Consider the following 14,936-nt stretch of genomic DNA (forward strand, 5'->3'; position numbering starts at 1 on the left):
GTATGGTATGTGCGATGAGAGGAGAAGTAGACATCAGTGACTTTGAGTCAGGAGACGAAAGACAGGATGGCCAGTACATGGGACAATCAGACGGGCGACACCAGCCCCAGAATCCCCATAGACACCATCCAATGGCCCCCATGATACAGTGATGGTGTGCTCTAGGAGCAAACGGGCAGCTTGGGGCGGTACAACAGGATTATGTGGTACCATACACTCCTGATCAATTACAGGGAATGGGTGAGAAGCTTCCCAAGTTAGGTTTTAGCAAAGACCCGCACTGGCATGCCCAGGAACTGGACCAGGCAGCCACTCTACATGGTCTGGATGACGGGGAAAAGAGGAAGGTGCTACTATTCGCGCTAGCGAGCAGCCTGTTCGCCGCTCTCCCTGCCAGATTTAAGCAGGGAGAAGGGCTGTACGCCGAACTTCAAACTGAAGTGTTAACAGACATGGGTAATACCTGAGGGGACCCAATGGGGCACTTAGACAAGGTCCAGCAGGGGCCTAATGAGTCCCCCAATTCATATGCGGACCAGTTATGGGCAGCCTATGAGACAGCCACCCCTGGGGATCTTGGGGGAGGAATAATCTTCAGGGGCCCCCTTAACTCATTGGCTGAGAACCTTAACAGCCCACTCGCTCCCATATCTGCAGGCGGCCTTCGAAGATTTTTACCTAGAATTGACCGATAACACCGAAGCCGGGGTGTTAAGGAGAATGACCCTACGCTTCAAAAGGCAACAATGGGATAAGAAGGTTGCGTCAGAACAGAAACCCCGAGGAAAGGTATATGAGGCAAAGAACACCATCCCCAAGTCCTGGAAACAGGAGGAAAAGAGTAAAGGGGGAAACAAGTTCCTCGGAGGAGGTGGGGAATACTCCAATTGTGGCAAGACTGGCCCACCACCCATTGTGTGGCGGCGGATATGGCCAATGACTGCCTCTGAGGAGGAGTAAAGGGAGAAGCAGGGATTTTGATAATTCCTCATGCAGGAAGAGGGACAGGACATGTGGCTGCAATGAAGCCATATGATTTACAGGGACTTTTAGCAGGAGTACCGACATGGTACCAGAGCTTAGTCCTAGAGAACACAAATGCTTTTGCGAAACACAAACATGACTGTGGAAGGATGCGGTCAAGGGAGGCGCAGGTGGGCGGAGACCCATGTCCCCACCCCTGAAGCAGTATCCCTTCCCAAAGGAAGCAGAGTGAGATCTCGAGGGTACAGTTGCATTGCTGGAGAACAGGGCTTATTGTGCCTCTTAACCATCAGTTTGAATTCAACGATCTGACTGGACTGGAAGCCTGGCAGATCCTGGCTGATGACGACGGACTATCGTATGCTGAACAAGAATATCCCAGCCTGCGTGCACACAGTGGCCACGGTGGCTGATCTAATAGCGGCAATACCCAGTGGGGCCAGAGTATTCACTATGTTGGACATTTTAAACGGGTTCTGGTCCATACCGGTGAGAACTGGGGACCAGTACAAGTTTGCGTTCACTTTTGAGGGCCAATGTTATACGTGGATGTGCCTGCCCCAAGGGTTCTACAATAGCCCCTCCATATTCCACCAGTGCATGGCGCAGAGGCTGGAAGGGTTTAGTTTACCCAAGCAGTTGGTGCAGTATGTAGATGGTCTGCTGTTGTTCTTGGAGACTGAGAAACAGCATTTGAACCTCCTGGGGGAATTACTGCAGCTGTTACAGGAAATGGGACTCAAGGTTAACCCCAGGAAAGCTCAGATTGGGCAGAAAGAAGCTCAGTTCCTAGAATCGATCCTTTGACCTAGGGAAAAAGCCATAGAGGAGGGAAAACGAAAAGCAGCACAGGAACTAAAATGACCCAACAGTGTGTCAGGGGTTCAGTCATTCCTGGGGCTGACCGGGTACTGCAGGGAGTTTATTGAGGACTACGCTCCCCTGCTCCACCTACTGCAAAAGGGGTTGAATGGGAGTGGACCGAGGCGTGCAAGGACGCTTTGGTCTGGCTGAAGTCCAACCTGCAGACTGCGCCTGCTTTAGGAGCCATAGACCCCGAAAGGGATTTCACCTTGGAAGTAGCGGCCACGGACCTGAGCCTCAGAGCAGTTTTAATGCAGGAGCTGCACGGTCGAGTTCTATCAGTGGCATACACCTCCCACATATTGCTCAATGTAGAGAAGGCATACTCCATCTGTGAATGGTATCTCTTAGCCATTTTCTGGGCCATGAAACATTTTGCAGTATATACCGGCACATGCAGTATAACCCTGATCTTCCACCACACGCCAAAGAGGCTTTTGTTGGAGGGGAGGATCAAGGATGGCGCAGTGAGCAGTGCACATATAGCCCAGTGGACGTTGCTTTTAAATGGGATGGACTGAAGAGTTAAGTCACTCGATGAACCAAAACTGGCAGAGAACATGGGCTATGAGGGCGAGGCCCATCTCTGTCCCATAGAAGGCGTATGGGACACCAAGGGTGGCATGCGTGCAGGCATACACCCAGCGGAATGAGACTTCTTTGTGGATGGCTCTAGCTCAGTGATACAAGGGGAGAGGAGGACCGGGTGTGGTATTTATGACCCAGAAAGGGGAGTGGAGCTGGCCCTGAAGTTACCATCAACCCTGAGTGCCCAACCTCCGAGTTAGCCGCGGTAACCTACGTGGCCACCCACCCCCGAGAATTTCCCCCGCCATACTCTATGTTCACATGTAACTCATGCACCGAGTATCTGGCCATGTGGGCCTGTAGAGGGTACCCTTTGGCGGAAGGAAAACCACTTGGAACTAGCCCCACACTCCACAGGATTCTGGAGGTCATCAATAAGGATCCGTAACAACAATATTATATCCATAAAGTAAAAGCCCACTCAAAAACTGAGGTCAGGTGGGAAGGGAATAAAAGGGTCGATGAATTAGCCAAGGAGGGGGCGGAGAAGGGCAATCCATGGGATCCCTACAGCTCAGGGATTGTGGTAGTCATAGTCGGCGAGGAAGGAGCCATGTCCGTGCCCCTACCCCCAGACCTCACAGAAGTCCAACCTAAAGATTCAGTTCTAAAGGCCATTATTGAAGCAAAGCAGAGAGGAAAGGAATTGGAAGGACCCTAGCAGGCTAGTGACATAGCGGTGAAGGAAGGAATGCTACTTAAGGGAGACAAATGGGTGGTAGCCGAAAGGTATCGACAGGAGGTAATGCAGTTGACCCACGGAGGTCCCGGTGCAGGATATCCAGGGAGTGAGGGAACCTGGGAATGTATTAGACAAGTAGGTTGGTGGCCAGGAATGAGATCAGATGTGGAAGACCATGTGAAGTGATGTTTAATATACCTGGCAAACAACCATGATCTCAGAAGAGGATGGTTGAATTGCGAGTTACCCGAAGGGTGAAGGGACCATGCCGGTCGATCCAGGTCGATTTTATTGGACTCATGCCCACCACCAAGAGGGGAAATAAGTATTGCCTGGTATTGATGGACAACTTCACCAAATGGGTAGAACCCTTCCCATGTAAGTCAGCTACCACCACATGGACTGCCAAAACCCTGGTGAGGGAGGTATTCATGAGATGGGGTTTGCCTGACATGGTGGAATCAGATCAGGGAAGCCATTTTCCTAGGCAAGTGATGTAAGCTACATTAAAACTGTTGGGAATACAGGGCAAGTGGCATGTGTCTCACAACCCCCAATCATCCGGGACAGTGGAGCGCATGAACCGCACCATTAAAATGCTCTACGATAGGAGCTTGAGAGACAACCCCAGCGGTGGGATGAAGTACTGCTGTGATCCTCGTGAACATCCGAGGACAGAAATCCAAAGGAACAGGATACTCTCCCCATGAGTTGGTTACGGGCAGACTTATGCGCACTCCCATACGTTTGTTAATACCGACCTTGATCGAGCAGCAGGTCCAGGAGGTAACCAAACACAAATTTACCCGGGATCTGTTGCATCAGTTGCAATTGCTGCACAAGCGGGCAGCCAGCAACATCGGGAAAAGACACCGGCAGAACAAACTACTGCTGATGCTGAACAAGGCCCAAGAATGGGATATTGGAGATCAGGTAATGGGGAGGAACTATGCAAGGGTGGGAGTATTTGAATCCTAGTATAAGGGTCCGTACCATATTGTGGATAAGGCCAGCCCCATGGTCTATGTTGTCCAACTGCCCAAATGCAATAAATGGTTCCACATTAACCAAATGGGAAGGGTGCCTATGCCTAGTCCTGACAAAGGGAGAGTGGCTAGTTGCACACCTCAAAAGGAGGCTGACTCCCCGATATGCCCACTAATCTGGGACAAGGAGGATGGGCACCAGAGGAGAAATGGGCGCCCCATGCCCAACTATACCCCGACTCAGCTGCCCGGAGGTGGCCGGTGAAGCAGGAGGATACGGAAGCCACCAGCACGGTTCTGTGACCACAGGAAGTGCTAGGTTGCTCACTTTAATACCCTCTGCAAGCAAGTCTTTAATGGAGAGCCTTAGCAAATTATAAATATTGTATTTTACAGGGACATGGACCGGCGTCTGTTCGCAGGACTTTTGACATGGCTGCTATCACGGCTGCCAAAAGAGCCAGTGCAGTCGAGTGAAAATACCATCCAGACGGATCTTCCAGGGTTCTATTTAACATAACGGATGGGTCATGTCGGAATGACAGATCAACGTTCGTCCGGGAATAATGACAATATGCGTACAGTCTGTGTGGGGGGATGGAACCGCGAGCTGTGTGACCGATGCCTCGGTAGCCCCAGCGATTGGGCCGGATGCGAAGTGTCGAATGGTGGAATGTCCGATCAAAGGGGTAAGAGTATTCGGACCTCCAGAGGTAAGGCCGAGGAGAGGCGTCCAACAGGAGTGTGGCACCCTAAATGGTTCTGGGGTCCCGATGTCAGTAATCTGTTGGGCCCACCAGCGGTCCACCTCCGCCCGACTACCGTCAGACACATGGCAACCACAGAGACGACAACAGAACCTGTCATGTGTCCCGGACAGACACCTGGGCCAATAAATGGACTTGTTCTAATTAAAGAAGCTAAAGTTTTGTATAATAATGTACACCATGAGTTGGTACCCGTGGTCTTAGATATCTCAGGTCTGGACCTCCCATCGTGGTGCTGCAACCTAACCCAACGGCTATATGAGAAATTGGTGAGGCCAGTGATCAAACAGGAAACCCAGGAACAGGGATCCCAGGCTGAGGCTCCGGAGGGGGGCTGGGCCCAGGGACAGGTGACTGGGCTGAGACAAGGATCTCAAGGGAACTTAAGGAGGGGAAAAAGGGGGCTGGTAAATTATGTGATAACAGGATTTAACACCGAGACAGGAATGGTAAATATTATGGATATAGCAAGTTTGGACCAGAAGGTTTGGACACTAAGTGCTCAGCTAAAGGAAATCCTAAGGGATGGGCAGCAAATCCAGATAGACGGGTTCCAGAACAATCAAAGATTGACCAACTGGGTTAAGGTGTTGGTGCTGACTGTCAAAGATGGTGCAAAAACAATTAACAAATTGTCAAGTGAAATGTATAAGTTAGGGAACGGGCAGCGGAGAATGATGTCTGCTCTACGTACAGCAGTTGGGTATTCGAGCTGACCCAGGAAAACTTGAGGCAGATTCACGAAGGAGAGAGACCCCTATGGATAAGCAATGACCAGATTAAGGGTTTGACCCCAAAGCCCACCAGTTTGACCGGTTACCAACTCAGGGGATAAGTGCGCGTATATTCTACCAATGTTGATTGTTTTGTGAAGCATGGAATGATGTTAGGAATGATAATAGCAATACTTATTGTTACATTGGACAGTGCCCCTAAGAATGTGTATCAAGTGGAGGATATTGGGGTAATGAGGGAAGGACATCATGTCATGTATCATAATATCCACCCTTATGTGATCCAATTCGAGAAGATGATGCTGGGAAGATCGTTGAGGGGATGTACTGTGGGGAAGGTGACTATAGTGTGTCCTCATCCTATTTATGCCACGGAGGAGGAATTGTGTGGTTTCAATGCGACAGCCAACTGCACTATGGAAGCCCTACCAGTGGTCGTGGGCCTGACACGGCTGGCATATGTAGGAAAAGGAGGATACTGTGTGACTACCTCCCTGGCATCGTTCTGGCATGGTGGAACACAGTGTCCCTTAAACGACAGCATTGTATGCTTTACCCCAATGCTTCCCTCGAGGATAGGCCAGGTAGAACTAGTGAACATACACCGGCGAGAGGCAGTTGCTCTCAATGCCACATAAGATCTGAGGGACAGATTGGGCCTATATGTAAAACAATTCTCGTACCCCATGCCCCTTTTACCAGAGCACCTGCCAAAGGTTAAGCAGGGGTTGGACCGAGTACAGCAAACCTATTACCTCTTAGAGCAGAGGAGTAAAACAGTGCAATGAAACATTGAAAAAATCCAGGTAACTACCTGGTGGGAGGATCTATGGGATTGGGGGATGAATGTGCAGGTGCCCCCTTGGGGTATAACAGAAGGTGCCCCAAAGGTGATAAGCTAGCTAGCTTGGGAATGAAGTAGTCTGATCAACTACATGGAGATCAGAACGTGGAGGACTGATTATCCCCTCTGATCTGACTCTCGGACCTTCCAAGCAACTAGCAACCTGACCCGCGTGGATACGGGACTATATAATTGTGTTAGCGTCATGAAGCACTAAATAAACTTGCTTGGTTTGGACAAACTTGGTAGTTTTGAGTTGTTGATATCTAGAGTAAACCTATAAACCCAGGGGTAGGAATGGCCTACAAAGACTAGTGTCTTACACTTAATGGAAATTACAAGGGTATGAGGTTGACTCAAGTGAACTGAGGAAATAGGTTAAAAGATAGGAGATAGTAGAGGGACAGTGGCAGGCATGTAAGGAGGTATTTAATTAATCTTAGCAAAGATATATTTCATTAAGAAAGAAAAACTGTATGAGAAGGATGCGCCATCCGTGGCTAACTAAGGTAGTTAAGGATAGTATCAAATTGAAAGAAAAAACACACACTACTGCAAAGATTAGTGGTAGGTCAGGAACAAGCAAAGAATAATTAAAAGAATAATGAGGGAAAAATTAGAATATGAGAGAAAGCTAGCTAGAAATATAAAAGTAAATAGTAAGAGTTTCTACAAGTGTTTAAAAAGGAAAAGAGTAATAAAGTGAACACTGGTCCCTAGGAGGGTGAGACGAGGAAATTAGCAATGGAAAACAGGAGAAATGGCTGAAATGTTGAACAGATATTTTATGTCTGTCTTCATTGTTAAAAATAAAGAGGTAAAGGGAGGGAAGAACTTGAAACAATCATGATCACTAGGGAAAAGGTACAGGGAAAACATTTAGAATGAAAGGCTGACAAATGCCCTGAGCCTGATGGCTTGAATCTTAGGGTCTTAAAAGAAGTGGCTGCAGGGATTGTAGATGCATTGGTTGCGATCCTCCAAAATTACTTCGATTCTGGAAAGGCTCCAGCAGAATGGAAAATCATAATTTTGACATCTCTATTCAAGAAAGGAGGGAGACAGAAAGCAGGAAATTATAGGCCAGTTAGCCTAACATCGGCCATAGCGAAAATGCTAGAATCCATTATTAAGGAGCTAATATCAGGACATTTAGAAAATAATAATACAATTAAGCAGAGTCAAAGTGGTTTTATGAAAGGGAAATCGTGTTTGACAGATTTATTGAGGAAATAACAATCAGGTTGAACAAAGGGGAACCTGTAGATGTGATGTACTTGGATTTCCAAAAGGCATTAGATAAGGTGCCACGTCAAAGGTTACTACACAAAATAAGAGCTCATGGTACAGGGGTATCATATTAGGGTGGATAGAGGATTGGTTAGCTAACAGAAAGCAAGGGGCAGGGAAAAATTGGGTCATTTTTGGGTTGGCAAGCTGTTGCTAGTGCAGTGCCGTAGGGATCAGTGCTGGGGCCTCAATTATTTAGAATGTATATCAATGACTTGCATGAAGGGACCTAATGTATGCCAGCTAAATTTGCTCATGACACAAACGGCGGAATTTTCCATGGCATCGGGCGTGTTTGATGGTGTGAGCAGACAGTATGGTGAGAAGGCTAAAAGTCAGTTTCATGGACACCATGAAAGCAGTTTGCAATCGTCTGCTCTTCCCTTCAATAGCGGGCCGCGTTTTCCACCATCGGATATCGGGAACTTCATTGTAATACATCTGCATATTATAATAAGCCCAGCTCGCTGGAATCATCCCCCACGCTAGGTCATCTGAGCACGTTGGTGGGAAAACAAGCCTTGACAAGTGTGATGTGCAAATGTCGGGACTTACAATCAGGGCCTTGCTCACATCACAGACATCCGAGGAACAGAAGATACTGGGGCCGGACAGCCATGGGGCCCTTGAGGAACATCCATTGCATGATGGGTGGATTCTGATGGACATGGTTCCACCACAAAGCAGCTCACGGAGGGTGGAAAGTCACTGTTGTGGGTCTGCTCAGTGTCTTGGCCATGGTATGAATGGATTATTGGTTGAGGAAAGAGTCAGGAATGGTGAAGGACTTGGGGAGGGGGTGTCCGGGGGTTGAGGAGTTCCAAGGGGTTCTACGGGGGGAAGGGATCCAGATTGAACATGCAAGGGAGGGGTCTGTGGAGTTCATGGCTGCCTCCTTGGGAGGAAACTGAGGGTAGGCATGGTAGGAAGGAATGGTGAGAATGATCAAGGGCAGAGTGAGGGGTCAAGGGGGTGGAGAGGAAGGTCCAGCTGTGTTTGGGAGAGGAAGACGTACCGGGAGGTGGGAGAGAAAGATCTAGGTTCGGCTGGCAGAGGAAGGTTTGCTGGGGGGTGAGGTTGGGAGGGGAGGTAGCGAAGGTGTTGTGGGGGAGTGAGGTTGGGAGGGGAATCAAAGGCGTCAGGGGGGTGAGGTTGGGAGTGACGAGGGAGTATAGGCGGGGAGAGGGGGTAATGGAGGAGAATACAGCAACTAGGGAGGTAGGTGTAAAGGGGAAGAAAGGTGTAAGGAAAGGAGTTCAGAAAGTGGAAGGAATCCGGGAGAAGGAAGGAGCCTGGGGGAAGTAAGGAGTCCGGAGAGGGAAGGAGTAAGGATGGAGGAAGAAATAAGGGTGGAGGGGTGGGTGCTCCCCCCCTCCCAACCTCAGGAATGGTGAAGGACTTGCGGAGGGGGTGTCCGGGGGGCTGAGGAGTTCCCAGGGGGGAATGAGTTCCAAGAAGGGAAGGGGTTCCAAGGGGGTAAGGAATCCAGAGTGAACATGCAAGGGAGGTGTCTGTGGGGTCCCTGGTTGCCTCCTGGGGAGGAAACTGAGGGTGGGCATGGTAGGAAGGAATGGTGAAAATAACCGAGGGCAGAGAGAGGTGGTAGGGTGGGAGCCTGAGAGTGCACCAGTAACGGTAGAAGGGCTGGTGATGGTGGTTGGTGGGGACTTGGAGGCAGACATGGACCTTGGTGGGTGGGAAGAAAGAGTTCGGGGAAGTTTATGTGGATGGAGCTGGGACTTTGGAAAAGGTAGGAAGTGTGCATGTTCACCTGGACATCCCCGATAGAAAAGGTTTGTGGCTGGTGGATGACAGTGGGGAGGTGGAAGGTGATGCCAGGGAGGTTGACGGTGATGGGGGAAAGGAAATGGGTGACTGGGGGTGGATAAAGGATGGGGGACCTGCATAAAAACTGTACCACTACCATGCTTGTTAAATCGAAAGTGAAATGAAACTCATGTTGGGCGAGATCATGCGCTGCATGGGAGTGTGATCAGTGGGTGGGTGGAGATGCAGCTCAGCTCAGATGGACAACGGAAAGAGAACCCCAGCAGGCAGCATTGAAAATGCTCAGGACGGTGAGATGAGTGTGATGGGGGAAGGGTTAGTGTGCGTGGGACAGTGCTTGCATGAGGTCTGAAAGGCCCAGCCGCACACAATTTCTCCCTCCAGAATCACTCGTGGGCCGGCTGTGTGCAGCTGAACTGCTAGTTGGTGGGGTGGGGACGGGGGGTGGGGAATGCAGGGGCTGACTCGCGAATACTGTAAGTGAAGCTGAAAGACACCATTACACATTATTCTGTGAAAGTGAATATATTTTCAGATTGTAAAGTGACAAAATGTGTTCACCCATGAAACCAACTTTGATCAGTGTTTCTTAACTTTTCTATGCCTTAGATTTCTAGGTGCTGCCCTGACATCTGCAGCAGGGGTGGAGACAGCCTGTGTAATCATTGGCCCTATTGCCTCTGATGACTTTGGTGTGGGTTCTCTGGAGAGAAAAGGCCTTGACAGCCCCAGATTGCTTTGTCTGGCCTCCTGTGGGCCAGCTGCTCCCTCTGTGGTAACAGAGGACGAGATTCAGGTGGTCACAGGCAAAGGGGACTCAGAGGGAGTAGACAGCCTCTGAGATTCATGAGTAGATGACTCAGGGGTGTCCAGCTGCCACTCCTCCTCCCCTCGGCTGCCCGAGGGCCCCAGCCTGATTCCTTGAGGGGAAGGAGCACCTGGAGGGGGCGTCAAGATATCTCGTATCCCTCTCAACATTGCCAATGCAGGAACTCACCCATGGCTGCTGCAATGGAGTGCGGGTCTGCGCACATCTCTGCGTTCTGCTGGACCAGGGTTTCCATGACATTCACTATCCTTCCCATGGAAACCTCCATATGCGTGCGTGTGGGCACCACTTTATCAGAGAGCAGGCGGATACACTCTGTTGAGGGCTTCCAACAGCTCTGGGTGATGTTCCCCCACCTTCTGCTGACTCTCCATGATGGGTTGGAAGACCAAATCCAGAGGCTCATCAACTGACTCAGACCGCACAGATGCCTCTTCCCCAGCAGTGCTCCGAATGCCAGAGAGCTCAGCTGAACTTGCCACCTCCTGCTGCGGACACGTGTCTGTGCAGAGACCACCAGATTGTGAACCCGAGCCTGCTCTAGATCTAGGTCCCAACGAGGTGTGCATTTCTGCTCTGGTGCAGGGTGTGGGTAAGTGCAGTGATGGGTCTTCAAGGCTGTTTATTTCCAGCTCTTCAATGGAGGAGGTGTCCTCTTGGTTGGAGGTGAGGACCTGGATGGAGCTGAGGGATTGGCTGGCTGAGGGTGTTGGTCGCTTGGCAGAGCTCCCTGTGAACCAAAGTAGAAATAATTAGTGCATGTCAGCTGTAGTAATTATGATTTTATTTAGTGTGTAATGTACCTTTAAGAATAATACTTGTTAGGAAAGATCATATGATCTGTAGTAACCAATAAGAGAGTAGCATGGGCTACCTCAGCAGACAGTGTAGAGATAGGGTTGGAGTTGAAAGCACAGGTATAGTTGCTGCTGAGTATATTGTAAATAAACTTAATGTTTCCACTTAGGAAGCATCTGCAGATCAACTCTATTACTAACAGTACAACTAGGCCACACTACAACATCAGCAGAGCCCAAAGCAGGAGAGAGAGCACTCACAATTGCGTTGAGAGAGGGATGATGTGGTGCAGGATCCTGAGCTGGGTGTTCGCCGTCGAACTCATTGTTGCCATAGGCACAGTCCACGTCCTCACCAGTCAGCACGATGGCATGCTCCTCAGATGAGTGAGGGGCCTAATATAAGCTACTCCACCCTCAGTCTGGGACCTCTCGCTGCTGTTGTGGGCCAGCTTCTCCTGCATGAAAACAGATAGAGAGAGTGTGAGCAGGATGCATGGCACTGCATGGAATGTTTGTGTGGCGAGCAGAGACGTGGACTGGATGAGGACGTGAGCTCCAGAGGATATGAACCTGATGGAGATGTGAGAGTGTGTGTGAGAGTTAGTGGTGTTGTCCTTGAGGTGTGATATCCCTGTGGATGTGTGATTGGTTTGTGAGTGTGAGTTGAGAGTGATGAGAAGAGTGACTTACCCTGGCGGAACGGTTGAGACCATTCATCCTCTTTTGGCACTGGGTGGCTTTCCTCCTTTGCAGGGCATTGATGCTGACCATTGCCTCCCATGCTGGATGGGTGACCTTGCTTGCTGGTCTTTATGCAGAGTGGGGGTAGAGCCATCATGGCGGGCCTCCATGGCGTCCAAAGGGTGCTCGAGGGACGTATCGTTAAACTGGGGGGGGGGGCTGCAGTCTTCCTGCCTTTCAGGGCCATGTCTTCCTTGCAGCAGTCCTGAGCTGGATTCACTGAGAGGTGTGTGCACCGCAGCACTTTAAATATGGCGCCTGATGTGAGGAAGTGGCGAGGTGATGGCGTGGCGGGCGAATGTGAGCCCGCCCACCATCGAAACAGCGTGTTTCCTGGGAACGCATGATTAATGATGTGGGATTGGGATGATACAGCGTGAAAAGCCGCCATTGCAGCTGGCGGGTACTGCACTTACAAAGTAGGTACTTGTGTTTTTCTGACTAACTCTTGTTAAGTTACCTACAGGGTAACACTGGTCAATGTTCAAGTTCATAAGTCCATGGACAGGTTCAGTGGAGGCTGTGGTTGGCACTCAGATCAAAAATCACTTGGAAAAAAATCAAGGGGAATCTTAGTGAAAATTACAAGGCTGGTAATATACTAGGTGAAGGGGGGGAGGCTCAATATTCTGGCTACAATCTAAGCCTTTAGATTGTAACCAGAATATTGTTGGCACATGATTGCATGACAGAGACAATAGGTGGAATCTTCCAGTCCAACCAGCAGTGGATATCATGGTGGGTGGGGGCACTTAATTTGGTGGGAGGCAAAAAGTCTGTTTTCCAACAGCAGGATAAACTGTATTTAACTCTCCCAACTTTTAAGGCGGGTGTCTGGCTTCTCTCCATTTGCATGCATTAACATTTCATGCATGCTTATTAAAAGAATACCTCACCAGAATTAAGTTCGCCCTCCAAATTAAGTTGCTCCCCCAGTGAGAATTTAAAGCATTAATTTTTACATCTGTATTTAAGTGGCGTGCACCTCGTGAGCTTCATCTCAGCCATGACTTGGAGGTCAGTAGATGCTGCTTTTTCCTACTTGGGTATCCCATATAATTTCAATCATATTGAGTGCCAGTAGCAAAAGCTGCACCAAGGCTGGACACAGGATGCAGGCTAAGTGGTAGGGGGTGGTGGTGGAACAGTGTATGGGGAAGGGGGGATCAGAGTGTCCAGGGAAGTTGGGGGTGGAGGAGAGAGTGTCTTAGAGGGTGGGGTCATTGGTGTTGACAGTGGAGTCCTGGGGATGAACTCAGGGTACTGGTGATAGGAGGGAACAGTGGGGAGTGGGATGCGGTAGGGTGGCAAGCCCAGGGTGAGAGTCTGGTAGGTGAAAGTCTCACCGGGTGGGTCATGGTGACATAAGACAGGTGGCTCAGATATCGGGAGTAGGCAGTGTCAGGGTAGGCATGGGGACAGTAACAGGTGCCAACTCTGAGGGCAAGGAGGGCATGTCACTTTGCCCTGGAATTCCTTCATTGACAGGCTTTGCAGTATAAAATAAATCTGTCTTTCAGCTTCAATAGTTAGATGCTGTGTTATAAGGTAGGTATGTTTTCACTGCAGTGATTGAATATATGGCTCTGTCCTGCAAAGATAAGTTGAGCATTAATTTCACCAGCATTATATAAGTGTTGACATGCATTAAAGCCCTTTACCCATTGAGAAGAGCGCTCTTATGCATTCAGAACTGAAGAAAATGCTTCTTAGGAACTCTATTTAAAAGCTCAGAGCTCTTTACAAATGAAAAAAAAACATTCAGCAGCTATCATTTAGAGAAAAGAAAAACAAACATCTGCTGCCAAGTACATTGATTGATGGGCCATTGAGTGTAGTTTAAAATATCTTAGGCATTGGTTCCTGCAATTTCAATAGGCTTCACTGCCTGTGAGTTGGGATGGCTATTTTGATATCTGTGGCCATTCTGAATGTTTGTCTGAGTTTCAAAAGGTCCACAGCCACTTATTTCAGCAGGAGGCTGTATATACATTTTGATTGACAAGCTAAAGAGGTTATTAAAGGATTATCTGTCTTTGATGTGGTCATTGAAATAGGTGTTTGTTTCTACAACAGATTGAGCACTTGAGGGGATTTAAATTTTTTGGAATGGCTATCTTTGAAGGAAAGTTTTTCAAAATGGAGTCATTGAGTGGGATTAGCTTGTTAAAAGTTTATCTTAAAATATATATATATATATTTATAAGATATCCTGAGATCTGCCCATATTGGTTAATGTGTGAGTAGCTGTGGGACATACCTGAGGGGGTCTAAGGGAACATGAAGCTGGCTGGGGGACCTGAAGGGGCATGGAAGTGGCATAGTGGATCTGAGAGGGCATAGAGGTGGCATGGGGGAATCTGAGGGGGCATGTGGTGTCATGGGTTATATGAAGGAACATCGGGGTGGCACGAGGAGTGGATGGGGGATGAGAGGTGAGGGTCAGTTGTACTGACGCTTATTTATGTTTTGTCTCCCATAATATAAGTAAATCAACTTTTTAAGTAACAATTATTGTAAATGTGTTCCATATATAAAAGAACTAAATAAAATATATAAACGTGGTCACACCAATATGAACTTTTTGTGTGTTTTGGTGATTAACCCTTTAAGGTAAATTCACTAAAATTGAAGCAGTTTTTTCAATGTCTGTGCTCCTTACTTCAAAATTTATTTAATCTTCGCTTCCTTGTAGAACCAAGGCAGCCATTTTAAAAAGTGTGCACTATAATCCAAAAGTTGATTTTCTCACAACTCCTGCGTGATAAACGTGTGGCATTTTCTAAACTTATTTTCACTGACATTTCTGTGATTTTGAATCAGTCATTTTTCTGGGCTCATTACAATGCAAAACTATATCTTTAAACGTGCGTTTCAAGGCTGATGCATAAGTTTTGATACTCTACTGGAAACAAATGGCGACATTGCTTTAAGAACTGCAGGAAATAAGTTTGTACCATCCACATGGCCATGACTTGAGGTATTATGTGATGTCTCCTTTCTTGTGAATATAATCAATATATAGGAGGGAGTTTTTCC

This window comes from Cetorhinus maximus, chromosome 5 (genome assembly GCF_964194155.1).
Source record: "Cetorhinus maximus chromosome 5, sCetMax3.hap1.1, whole genome shotgun sequence".
Classification (NCBI taxonomy): domain Eukaryota; kingdom Metazoa; phylum Chordata; class Chondrichthyes; order Lamniformes; family Cetorhinidae; genus Cetorhinus; species Cetorhinus maximus.